This window comes from Symphalangus syndactylus, chromosome 16 (assembly GCF_028878055.3).
Source record: "Symphalangus syndactylus isolate Jambi chromosome 16, NHGRI_mSymSyn1-v2.1_pri, whole genome shotgun sequence".
Taxonomy (NCBI): Eukaryota; Metazoa; Chordata; class Mammalia; order Primates; family Hylobatidae; genus Symphalangus; species Symphalangus syndactylus.
The window spans coordinates 22,596,080-22,610,005 of NC_072438.2; the positions used below are offsets into that span (position 1 = coordinate 22,596,080).

A 13,926-nucleotide genomic window follows, 5' to 3' on the forward strand; every position below is an offset into this window, starting at 1 on the left:
ACTTCTGTCCCAAACAGCAAGGTGGATCAGGAAACTAAATTATGAGTGGGTAAAGAGAAGAGCTGTCTATGTGTGACCCGTCAGGTAGGTGGAGATTAGAAAGAAAAGAGCCTTATATGCCATGATTTTATCTCATTGTATTCGTCTTCTCAGGCTGTTATAACAAAATAACACAGACAAGTTGGCTTAAACAACAGAAATTTGTTTTCTCACAGTCCTGGAGGCTCAAATACCCCAGTCAGGATCTGGCAGGGTCAGTTTCTGGGGAGGGCTCTCTTGCTAGCTTGTGGGTGGCTGCCTTCTTGCTGTGTCCTCACATGGCAGAGAGAGGGAACTCTCTGGTGTCTCCTCCTATGAGATCGCTAATCCTATCAAATCAAGGGCCCACCCTCATGACCTCATTTAACCTTAATCACTTCCCAAAAGCTCTATCTCAAAACAGTCACACTGGAGGTTAGGGGTTCAATGTGTGAATTTTAGGGGACATAATTCAGTCAATAGCACTCATAGTTAGCAAACAGACATTGAAAGGTTTTAAACAAGAAAGTAACACAATCAAACTATTAATTTAGAAATGTCATACTGGTCACAGGGTTGAGACTAGATTAGAGCAGGGATGGGGACAAGACTTGAGGCAGAGAGAGGAACTATAGTATCATTTCTTCTTCTGTATAAAAATAATACTAATGAGCATGGAGAGAAGAGGTCAGGTAGAAAGATGCTAATGAGGGGCCTCAGCAGGGATTGGTGACTCCAGGTTTTGGGCTTGGGTGATGGGACCCAAGTGACTGCTACTCACTAAGACCGGAAGCACAGGGTGAACAGATTTAGAGACAGAAGTGGATAAGTAATGAGTTCAGATCTGGGAATGTTGACTTGGATGCAAATGTAGAAATGTAGACCATCTTAAAGATCCATTCTTATACATAAAGATCATTGCTGGGCTTTAAAGTAAAGATAAAAACAAGAATTGGAAATTTGGTTGGTTGGCCAACTAAGAAGTGAACTTGAAGTTCTTGAGGAATGAAGAACCTTTATTTAAAAGTGTATTTTTTTTTGGCCGGGCGCGGCGGCTCATGCCTGTAATCCCAGCACTTTGGGAGGCCGAGGAGGGTGGATCATGAGGTCAGGAGATCGAGACCATCCTGGCTAACACTAACACGGTGAAACCCTATCTTTACTAAAAAATACAAAAAATTAGCCGGGCGTGGTGGCGGGTTCCTATAGTCCCAGATACTCAGGAGGCTGAGGCAGGAGAATGGCGTGAACCCAGGAGGCAGAGCTTGCAGTGAGCTGCGATAGCGCCACTGCACTCCAGCCTGGGCAACAGAGAGAGACTCCATCTCAGAAAATAAAATAATATAAAATAAAACTAAATTAAAGTGTGTTTTTGCAAAGAATATCTTAGTCCTTAGGCCTAATCCTAATTCTTAGTTCAAGCAACATGTTCCCTTCCCATCAAAATTATCTTCCCTAAATAGTACTATCTTGATGGTCCTTATCCCAAAACACAGCCCCTCCCCTTGCTGGGTCAGGGAACCTGGAAATACTTGGTGTGGTGGGCAGAATAATGGCTCCCAAAGATGTCCAAAAAGCTTCTAAACTGGAAGCTTTTACTATCTAGCATTGCATTAACACTAAATGTAGATTAATTTCTTTCTAAAGAATATTCAATGGCTTAGTTCAGAGAAACAAAAATATAACAGGTTTAGTGGCATATAGCCTTTGGAGAAGAAGTTTGTCTCCATTTATTATACATCTACTTCTGGGCTGCTTCTCTTTGGTTGTTATCAATCAGAACAACTCCATAGTTAGCTAATATCTGAATTTATAGATAATCAATGGGATCATGCATACTAATCTGATAGTTTGTATGTGATATTTTATACATGAATAATTGAGACTCTGAGGGGTTAACTGCCCAAGAGCACAGAATGGGAGAAATGCAGTCAGGTTTTAAACCATATTATTTTGTTCCAAGACCCATGCTCTTCCACTTTCCCAGAGGAATCCTCCCAGTACAATATTTGCTCTCCTTTAAGAAAATATCAGCTACTACTTTTCCTGTTTTAATTGTGCTTTCCTGTGCTTGGCTTGGGCTACACAGGGTGGTCACCTTTACACACTCCAATCCCTGAGCTCAAACTCTCTGGCCGGTTTCCTACCCTAGCCCTTCCCTGTGTTATGCCAAGTAGATTAGCTTCCTATTGCTGCTGTAATGTATTACCACAAGCTTAGCAGCTTTCGACAGCACAAATGCATTATGTTACAGTTCTGTGGGTTAGAGGTCCTACTCCGGGCTCATAGGGCTACAATCAAGATATCAGCAGGGCGATATTCCTTCTGCAGCAGAGAACCTGTCTCCTGACCATCAGCTCTTTTTGTCTCATGGCCTCTTCCTCCATCTTCAAAGTCTCCAACATCAGGCTGAGTCCTTCCCACGTTGCCAACTCTCTGCTTCTCTAACTTCCACCAGCCTCTTCCACTTTAATAGGCCCACCTGGATAATCCTGATAAGTCAGCGGACTTGCAACCTTCATTCCATCAACAACTTTATTCCCCTTTGCCACATAACCTAACACATTCACAGGTTGGGGGATTTGGGATGTGGACATCTTTGGGAGCCATTATTCTGTATACCACACCAATAATTTCCAGGTTCTCTGACCCAGCAAAGCTAGGGGCTATGTTTTGGGATAAGGACCGTCAAGATAGTACTAATTAACTTCAATAGAGGATAAAAAATAAAAACAGGGAGGGGGCTACCCCGACCTTCCTCAGGCATATAGGGTGGGTAATGTAAATGAGAAAAGGAAACCAACAGTGATAAGAAATTACTCATGTCAGGGACCAGCCAGACTCTTAGAGCCTTTGCCCACCCCTACGAGGACAAACGTGGTTCTCCTTTCCAGAAATTCCTGCTAGCTCTCTGAATTTCATCTGGGAAGTGCCCTGCCTGCCACAGAGAAGTATATAAACTTATCAGTGGATATTCAAAGTGTCTCCAATAGCCCATGAAATGCCTTGGGGATGGTGAACAGATGAGTAGATTCAGAGATATCATCTCAACCTCTTAGTACCCAGTGCTGCTCCTTCCAGCTTCTTAACACCCGTATTGGATACCCTATAATTTCACTGAAGATGTTTATAACTAAACTCCCAGATGAGGGTAACTATCAGCACATGTGTGCATGTGTGCAGGACCCCAGGCTGCTCTCTTATGAAATATTTCTCCTTTTTTAGCTTTCCCTTATTCTTTTTAACCCAATTTCACCCAGATATACGTACTGTGGAGGGAGGGAAGGAGAGAGGATGATTGGAGTCAGGCTCCAGCAACATGCCACTGTGGGACCTTAGGCAAATTATTTCACCTCCCTGGGCCTCAGTTTTCTCATCTATAAAGTGGAGATGATAACAACACCTACCCTATATGCTTATTATAAATATTAAATGAGATTCCATGTATGTTGTTTAGCCCAATACTTGGCATACGGTTGGTGCCAATGTCCTTTAGTTTCTGTTCTCGCCACCTACAAAGTTCATGAGTCAATAATAATTAGAACAACCCAATAACAACAAACATTGATTAGTTGTATTTATGTGCCAGGCACCATGCTAAACCCGTTACAGGCATCATTACTTGTAAACTTATATATACCACAACCATCCAACAATGTAAGTTCGCCTGTTATATCTGCTTAACAGATAAAGAAACTGAGACTCAGAGAGGCTAAGTAACTTCTCCAAGGTCACAGTGAAAGTGATTTAAACCCATATGGGCAGAACTATAAAGCCCAACTTCTTAGAAACAGCTAGACTTAGACATATGACCAAAAAAAGATTTTTAAAAATAAACTGAAACTTCCCATGCCTTTTTTGGCCTTCCGCCTACAATAAGCACTCCAATTCCTGGCCACCAACCAGGTTATTTTCTCCAAGCTCTCCTACCACCTGGATTCCAAAGCCCAGAAAAGAAGCATGTTTACCTGATTAATCTGTGTGATCTCTGAGCCATCACCCATCAAAGGGCTGGTTTTGCCAGGAAGCAATTAGTGCCTAATTGACAATTGCTAGTGTCTCTGTAGCTATTCCCTAGACCTGCTGACAGCTCCCCTCAACCAGAGTATTTTATTATAAACATCTCTGGTGCGGTTTCCAGGGCCTGCATTCTAGGTGTGAACAAGCTGAAGGAGAGCACTGGGCTGCTAGATAGGGGAGAAGACCCTGGAGTCCTGCCTGAACTCAGCTCTGGCAGAAGCCATGTGCCTTAGTTCAGGCTGCTATAACAAATGGCCATGGACTGGGTAGCTTAAAAACCAACATTTACCCAGTCTGTCAATGATGAGCATTTGGGTTTGATTCCATGTCCTTGCTATTGTGAATAGTGCTGCAATGAACATACATGTGTACGTATCTTTGTAATAGGACGATTTATATTCCTTTGGGTATATACTTAGTAATGGGATGGCTGGGTCAAATGCTATTTCTGGTTCTAGATCTTTGGAGCTGAACAATGAGATCACATGGACACAGGGAGAGGAACAACACACACTAGGGCATGTTAGGGGGTGGGGGAGGGGGAGGGAGAGTATTACAAAAAATAGCTAATGCATGCTGGGCTTAATACCTAGGTGATGGGTTGATATGTGCAGCAAACCACTATGGCACACGTTTACCTATGTAACAAACCTACACATCTTGCACATGTACCCCAGAACTAAAAATAAGAATAAAAATAAATAAGAAACCAACATTTATTTCTTGCAGTTCCAGAGACTGGGTATTTCTTTTCTTTCTTTTTTTGTTCCAGTGGGTACATGTACAGGTTTATTACATGGGTATATGCTGCATATGCATGATGCTGAGGTCTCGGGTATAACTGATCCAGTCACCCAGGTAGTGAGCATAGTACCCAATCGTTATTCAATCCTTGGTCCCCTACCTTCCGCCCCCACAAATAGTCTCCAGTGTCTATTGTTGCCATCTTTATGTCTATGAGTACCCAATGTTTAACTCCCATGTATCAGTGAACATGTGGTATTTGGTTTTCTGTTCTTGTGTTAATTTTCTTTGGATAATGAGGCTGGGAATTCTAAGATAAGGGTGCCAACATGGCCGAGTTCTTGGGAGGGCTCTGTTCCTGGTTATGTTCTCATATGGCTGAGACCAAAGACAGAGGAAGCAAGCTCTCTCCTGCATCTTCTCCTAAGGGCACCAATCCCATTCCTGAGGGCTCCACCTTCATGACTTCAGTATCTCCTAAAGCCCCACATCCTAATACCATCCCGTTGTGAGTTAGGGTGTCAACATATGGATTTCGGGAAGAGACAAGCATTCAGTCCATAGCACCTTTAACCTGAGAATGAAAGTGTTAAAATTCAAGAATTGCAGAGCAGGTGGGCGCCAACAGACTTGAGGGCCAGAAGACCATAACATGGTTTCATCTTATAACAATCTTGAAAAGTTTTTAAAAATATTGATGTCCAGGCTCCAACCTAGAACAACTGAATCAGAATTTCTAGGGGTGGACCTAGACTCAGTAGTTTTTTAAGCCTTCCCAGGTGGTTCCAGTATGGTGTCAGAGTTAAGAGCCACTAACGTTCCAAAAGACTCTTTTTCACAGATGAGGAAACTGAGGCTCAGAGCAGGAAGTCATTCTTGCCTAAAAGTAGCAATTGCCGCTATCTTGAATTACAGCTTTCATCTCACAATGCATAATCAACCTAGGGAATCAATAAGTGATGGAGGAATAAAAAAGTTAAAGGCAAAAATGAGGGGAACCAAACAGACTTCTGAATGAAGATGCACTTTGTAAATGTAACTATTTTAGTGCTGATTGCATTATACTTTCCTCATCTGCTCATTTTTCTTAATAATCCCACTGAATCCATAGACAACGATTGGCTACAGAAATGAACCATGACTGCTTCATCTCGGAATTTCTGGTCCTGGCACAGTGCCTGGTCCATTGTTATGGGCTGAATTATTGCTCCCAAACAATATGCTGTAGTCTTAACCCCTGGTTAGGGGTTGTATGTGAATGTGACCTTGTTTGCAGTTAGCGTCTTTTCAGCTGTAATCAAGTTAGGATGAGATCATTGGTGAATCCTTAATCCAACATGGTATTCTTATAAGACGAAAAGAAGAGACAGACATAGAGACGCACAGAAAGAACAGGGTGTGGAAGTGGAGGCAGAGATTGGAGTGATGTATCTACAAGCCAGAGATCAATGGTCACCACCAGAAGTTAGAAAGAGACAAGGACAAACTTCTTCCCTGGAGCTTTCGGAGGTAGCATGACAATACCTTGATTTCAGACTTCCAAGCTCCAGAACTGTGAGCCAATACATTTCTGTTGTCTTTTTAAATTTTTATTTATTTATTTTAATTATTAATTTTTTTTTGAGACAGGTCTTGCTTTGTCACCCAGGCTGAAGAGCAGTGGCATGATGGCTCACTGTAACCTCTGCCTCCCAGGCTTAAGCAATCCTCCCACTTCAGCCTCCCTAATAGCTGGGACTACAGGTGTGTGCCACTGAGCCCAGTGACTTTTTGTATTTTTTTTTGGTTAGAGATGGAGTTTTGCCGTGTTGCTCAGGCTGATCTCGAAATCCTGGGCTCAAGTGATTCTCTTGCCTTGGCCTCCCAAAGTGCTGGGATTACAGTTGTAAGCGACCATGCCCAGCCCATTTCCGTTGTCTAAAGTCACCAAGGTTTTGATACTTTGTTATGGAAGTCTTAGCAAATTGATACAGCGAGTGTCTGAACAGAATTCCTGAGCTCATCTCTGACCATGAGTCTTGGAGACAAAATGCTGAGGTTCACAAGTTAGCTCCCCCTCTTATTTGGCTGTGCAACCATAAGAAAGGTGTGTAAACTTTCTAGGTCTCAGTTTCTCTTCCTATAAAATGAGAATAAAATAGCACTGACCTCACAGAGCTGTTGAGAGGATTGAGTGAATACATTTAAAGTGCTTGGTATAGCATTTGTTCCATAGGAAGAGCATAAGAAATCTTAGCTAGTGTTTGTATCTGCGTTATCTCTAGAACTACATGATTTCTGCCTGGAAATTTTTCTCTATGCCTGGTAGGTTTTCTCTAATGAACGGGGCTTTCTTAACCACATGAAATACGATGTCACTTTTTAGAGGTTCATACTTGATCCTCTGTGTAATAGGTACTTTTGGTGCCTCACCCGTGTCCCCTTGGGTCACCCTCAAGGTCACTATCTAGTTTGGCACACACTGAGGAATCCTATGCCTCTCGGCCCGAGGGTGTTCTCTGGACACAGAACATGCCCAGCAGTCCTGGAGAAGACTAGATGGGCTCAAGGTCAACCAGCTGAAATCGGGGGAGCAAGGGATCAACCCTTCAAACCAGGAGGGAAAAGATTTGATAGATAAATCTACCAGTTTGCTTTTCAGTAGGACAAATTAGCAGAAGTGTATTTCCAGTGGGTTCTCAGTGCAGTTGAGCCCCAGTTGCCCACAGTAGGTACCCTCTCCATCAGGGGTCAGAAAATGTGAACCAAATCCTGCTAGACACTTGTTTTTAATAAAGTTTTATTGGAACATAGCCATGCCCATTTATTTGCATGTTACCTGTGACTGCCTTCACACTACAACAGTGGAGTCAAGTAATTGCAACAGGGACCATATAATCCACCAAGTCAAAAATATTTACTATCTGGGCCTTTACAGAGAACATTTGCTGGCCCCTGCTCTAGAGGAAGCATACTTTATCGGTTTCCTTTTCTTCCCTGACTCACTTCTCCACTTATTTGCATTCCTTACTGCGAACACCCATCTCCCAAATAAGCTACCTACACCCAAATCGCTGTGTAGGGGTTGGCTTTTGGAAGGACACAAATTCAGATGCTCTGTTAGAGCAACTCCATCTCAAGACCAAACACAGTACCTGGCATGGAGCAGGCTCTCAAATATTTGTTGTATAAATGAACGGACGGAAAGTAGAAAGAAGCTGCACTAGGTCACAAATTAAAGAACCTTGTTAAAGGGGACAGCATTGCTAAGATGGACCCTAGGATCAGGTAGAAAAATAGAGCTTTGATATGTTAGGTACCGCTTCTCTGCCCAATGAACACCTCTGTCTTCTGAAATCCCAATATTACCACATCATAAATAAACTTGACTCCTGCAGAAACATTCTCTGAAAGGGTAAATACTCCATATAAGATTAAGCATGTAGAACACAGGTTCTCATTCTGGGCCTTAAGACAGGTACTTTGATAAATTTGTTACCTAAGTAAATTAAGATAAGTGAAAGTAAAGGGGGTAGGGTGCAGAGAGAGGAAAGTTATGGAGCCGTCCTGCACTTAGGGGTACCTATGTCTGGTAGAGTTGTCTTGTTTTACCCTCTTGTCAGCTCCCTGTAATAGGTAAAAATATGTTTAAACATTTTCCCAAAGGCATTTCATAGGACTGGGACTTGAAGCCAGGCATATTCTTTCCATCATATGTGGGCCCTTTCCCAGGTTTCCTGAGCATCTCTTGTGTGCTGCTCACAGCACTCGGCACTTTTCTCATTCTTCACCAATGTGAAGGCTTTGTCTATTTTGAGGTAGAGGAACCCTTCCCCACAAATTCAGGAAATGGCATCTCACTTCAGATTCAAATGTTGGACAGTTACTTTTGTATTCCAGGAAATGTGACAGGCATTGACGTAGCTGTGAGGATGAACCTTGCAGACCTCCTGCAACAGGGAACATAACTGACCTTGGACCCAGCTGTTGTACCTGAAATCCATCACCACATTTATGCCTGAGTACCCGCCCCACCATAACACAGGCTGCCCCCGCAATGACTAACTGCAGCAAAGACACCAAAACCAACCCATTCCTGAGAGACATGGAACTCCAGGACATCTTTGTCGGCCAACTGAAGCTCAAGGACTTCCCAAAGGCTTTGTCAACCCTTCTGTAGACTAAACAATAGTCTGGGATGCTTCCACCAACATCCTCTCCCTCTCCCCTTCACTGGGGTCAGAGTTACACTGCCTCTGAGGCTCTCCCAGCCTTTCCAAACTCCTGACCTATTTCCTTTCTCACAGGCATTTCTTCTAATAACATCTTCACATGTCTTATCTCACTTTGGTGTCTGCTTATTGGTGGACCTAAACCAATGCAGGCGGTTCACTGAAGTCTCACAATTTTAATCTCTAGTTTTTAAATAAAGTCCCAAGAAATAGACCAGCCCACAGCCAAATAGCCAACTACAAAAGGCCTACTGCTTAAATTAGTGTCTCCTGACTCCAAAACGTGCATTCTCTGCACTTGCTTGCCTCCCAGAATTGGCTGTTTCATTCCCGCACAGAAATTTTCACAGAGATTAAGAGGCATCAGGCACTTCTGGGTTACTCTCAAAAAACATGGAGACTAAGAAGAGATACAACACTTGAGTTAATGTTAGAGAGTAAAAAGACACTATGAGGAGCTTACAGGTGTACTGATGGCATCATTCAACAAGGAGGAGAGAAAGACCCACAGCACTAATTAAGGCAGGAAAGCATAGAGACAGAGATGCTTGAAACCATTCTGGACATTCTATTTAGCAAGAAACTGTAAAGAAATATCTGCACAACTGACGGAAAAGAAAGACATAAAACACTAATTTCAAAAATGTAATACAGGGGAAATGAAGTAAAATTGGTCAGATTTAGAGTAGCATCTCTGGTGAGGGTTTCAGGATTTTTGTAAACCTGGTAACTTTGCCCTAAACTTCATAACCAAGCAAGGTGAGAGTGGGATGGCAACGCCAGAGGTAAGATAGAGAGCCCCTTCTATGTGGTCAGTGAATAGCCACTTCCCTGAATTCTCCCAACTGACTGTGCTCAACCCCTCCCACCCTGTCTCATCCCCAAGGTTTCTGGGAGCCAGCAATTACAGGGTTAATGTCTGGCATAACAGAATGCATCTAAGAATCCAGTCCCAACTCCTTGACCAGAATCTACTCTGATTGGTCCAACACCAACATAAACTGTCTATCAGATCGTCTTCTCCAGGCAACCCTCCCTGGCCCTTCAGTGGGGTCCCTAGTCCCTCTCTCTGCCCCCATCCCATAGCTCCTCTGCTTATTTCCATCACAGTCTACACCAGGCTGTACTGCCTACAAACTAAGAGTGTGTGCCTCCTCACACAGGAACTACATCTTTGGCTCACTAGTGCAGTGTTTGGCACATAGTAGTGGCTCAATAAACCCCAGTTCAATGGTTGAATGCACAAGATGGAGGAGAGCTGGATGCACCATGAGAGAGAAAAAATTGTACTCTGAACAGCATAACCAAGGTGTTCTCTGAAGTGGCTATATCATATTTGAATGTATCTTTTATACTTGATCAAATATAAAACTCTTTCCAATACACCTGACTTCTGGCTATGCCCTCACCAGCTGTGTGTCTAAGAGCCAAGGACTTAACCTTATCTAAGCTGCACTGAATCTATGGTGTTACCTAGACATTAGAAGGCAGCTCATTCACATGGCCACTAACAAACACACAGTGTAGCTGCAAAAGACAGATCATGGCTAAACTCCCACTCCATTATTCGGGATGGGATTTGCTGAGTCCTTGAGCCAGAAATATTTTATTTGTTCCGTTCCTTTATCCTTAGAAGAACTCTGTGAGGCAGTTATTATAGTTTTGCAGATGAAGAAAGCAGGGGGCTTGACATATCTTTTCCAAGAAGATACAATTAATAAGAGGCATGATAATTATTCAAACCCTAGACTTTGTTTCCTAATTCAAAGTCAACAGCTTTCTAAGCTAACTCCCAAACCAGGTCTGCTGGTTGAGGACCATGGTCTCCTTTCAGAGAATTAGGACCAGGTAGCTCAGGCTGTCTCAGTGTTCCCTAAGAGGATGTAGAGTTGCAATTGTGGGTCTGCAGAAAGGATAGAAAAGAAGAGAACAGGATGGTTCTAGGGGATGCTTCCCAAGCACCCTGGGCTGGGGGAAAAAGAAAGCTACTTGCATCTTGCTTAATGCTCAATACAAATAAATACACCAAAATATTTCCCTTCCAGCATAGAGGCACTCAGCCTTCAGAGATACAAGACTGTAGTTCCCTGAACACTGGGAAATGCCTTGCTCATCTTTCTATCTAAAGCATTGGACACAATAATTTTCTATGGACTTTCACTGAACTGTATGTCTAAGCCAGTACTTCTAAACTTAAGGACATTAGAAAAAATAGTATTAAGGTGGTGGGAAGAGGGGAGAATACTTTGGAAATTAAACTGGGCACAAAGTGAGTATGACGAGATTTATTTAAGAAAGAAAAATTAAAGGAGCTAAGCTGAAGAACTTAACTAGCAGACAAAATACAAGGACCAAGAGTGTACGAATATTTGAAAGGTGCTCCCTAGAGCAGGAAGCATCATATAGTATGATTGTTAATATGGTATATAGTGAGAGTAACTTGGGGAAAACGGTCTAGAGGTAGGAAATGAGCATGCAAGGCAAGCAGGGTCTACGGACAAGCTGATGTAGGGAGATGGTTTGGGATTGGGAATTTAGAATTTCAAGGCTCCAGAATTAGCTCTTGATGGCTTTGGGCAAGCCACCACACTCTTCTGTTTATCCATCTACCTAATATGCATTGAGCACTTGCTATGTACCAGGAACTCTGCACAAAGTGAGGAGAGGCTACCTGCCCTAGTGAAACTCACCATCTTCCAGAGAGGAAAAAGCAGTGGCAGCAAGGAGTGGTTGAGTTTTACAATGGGAGCTGCAAGAGCACATCCAGGGATCCGTCTTGGTTTATGACACCGGGAAGTCTCCCTGAGGGACAGATAACCTGAGACTAAAAGAAAGAGAAGGGGCCGGGCGCGGTGGCTCAAGCCTGTAATCCCAGCACTTTGGGAGGCCGAGGCGGGCGGATCACGAGGTCAGGAGATCGAGACCATGGTGAAACCCCGTCTCTACTAAAAATACAAAAAAAAATTAGCCGGGCGTGGTGGCGGGCGCCTGTAGTCCCAGCTACTCGGAGAGGCTGAGGCAGGAGAATGGCGTGAACCCGGGAGGCGGAGCTTGCAGTGAGCCAAGATCGCGCCACTGCACTCCAGCCTGGGGGACAGAGAAAGACTCCGTCTCAAAAAAAAAAAAAAAAAAGAAAAGAAAGAGAAGGCGTTGGCCACTGAAGACAGAGGCGGAGAGCATTCCAGGAAGAGGGAGAAACATGTGACATGGGAGGGCAGTAGGAGAGTTAAGCAGCCTCCAGAAAACTGGAAGAAGTTTGGAGTGGGAGAGGGAGGCTGGCGAGCCATTATTCAAGACAGGAATAGGCAAGAGCCAGCCAGAACTGGCCACGTATGCCAGGCACCTTCAGAGCAATAGGGAGCTACTGAAGGGTGAGGAACCAGGCAGGAACAAGATCCTAGCTGCATTCTAGAAAGGTCCTCATGGCAGATGGGCAAAGAAAAGATTGGATTGGTGAGGAAGAGCAGGCTGAAAGTCGTTCAGCAGTCTGTGAAAATATAATGAGAAAAGCCTTCCTCAAACAGTGACACATGAGCTGAGCATTAAAGGAAGAGGAGATAAAAAACCAAACACCGCGTGTTCTCACTCATAGGTGGGAACTGAACAATGAGAACACATGGACACAGGAAGGGGAACATCACACTCCGGGGACTGTTGTGGGGTGGGGGGAGGGGGGAGCGATAGCATTAGGAGATATACCTAATGCTAAATGACGAGTTAATGGGTGCAGCACACCAACATGGCACATGTATACATATGTAACAAACCTGCACATTGTGCACATGTACCCTAAAACTTAAAGTATAATAATAATAAAATAAAATTAAATTAAATTAAAATAAAATAATAAAATAAAATAAAATAATAAAAAAAAGGAAGAGGAGAAAACCGTGAAGGGAAATCCTGGCAGATGCACGACCTAGGCAAAGACAGAGGTACAGAAAGGGCACAGAGTCCAGGAACAGCAATAACTTCTTGTGGCTGCAGTGTGGCATGAGTGAGCAGGAGTGACAGGGGCAGTCATGAAACACCTTGCATGTTAAGTCAAAGGATAGAGACTATCTCCTAAAATCCAGTAGAGTGGAGCAGTTTAGGGCAGAGGTTTGGGATCAGAACAACCAGGGTTCAAATCCCAGCTCTACTGCAGCCTAACTGTGTACTGGTGGTCAGTGAACTTACAGTTGAATCTCACTTCCCTCATCTATAAAATGGTAACACTGTATGGAGCAAAAAATAAGTGCACAGTGAGCAGTCATGGAAGCAGTGGGGCTGCATTCTGGGCATTTTTTGGACACTACACAGAACACACTCTTGTTTTCTTCCCCAGAGAACCCTGGAGAGATTAACCTTGGGCCTGTCCAAAGGGTTTGAGTTAGACAAGGCACCCAAATGCTCAAGTCATGTGAAAATGTAGTTTCTTGCATAACAGAATCAATCAGTGTGGAGGCCCCACTGGGCCTCTGATCCTCTGTCCCATGTGTTCTTGAATGTAAAGTGCCTCAATGTCTCCTACCTGGAAGGACCTGCCTCTTCATCCCCAAGTACCATCCTGTATCCTGTCAATGCCTGCCATTGCCTTCCTGGGAGTGAGGCCTCCCATTTCAACAGCTTCTTCCTCTCCCAGGCCTTACTGAAGACAGCACTCTCACCTGACCCTCCCATGCCCTGAACCAGGCTAGGGCAGCTATGACCCAGAGAAATTAAAGTTGTGCAATTTGGTTTTGGCCTCCAGCAAGTCTTGCCTGGGCCGCTGGATGAACACAGCATGCCTGCCCTCTGAACCAACACATGTCCCACTTCACTCCATGTCCTGCAGCCTGTGGCCTGATCTGTTTATTCCATTTGCCAGCTAAGTCCCATGGTGTAGAGCCAGATGTAGAACTCAAACCACTATAATCAAAGCCCATTTCTACTTGACAGCTGTGTCACCTTG

At 43.7% G+C, this 13,926-nt stretch overlaps 1 long non-coding RNA gene across 6 annotated transcripts in view; it reads right to left on the reverse strand.

Annotated features, from left to right (window-relative positions):
- Positions 1-13,926, reverse strand: part of LOC134732718 (uncharacterized) — a 361,391-nt gene that overhangs the window by 311,204 nt on the left and 36,261 nt on the right. The gene's annotated exons all lie outside the window — the stretch shown is intronic.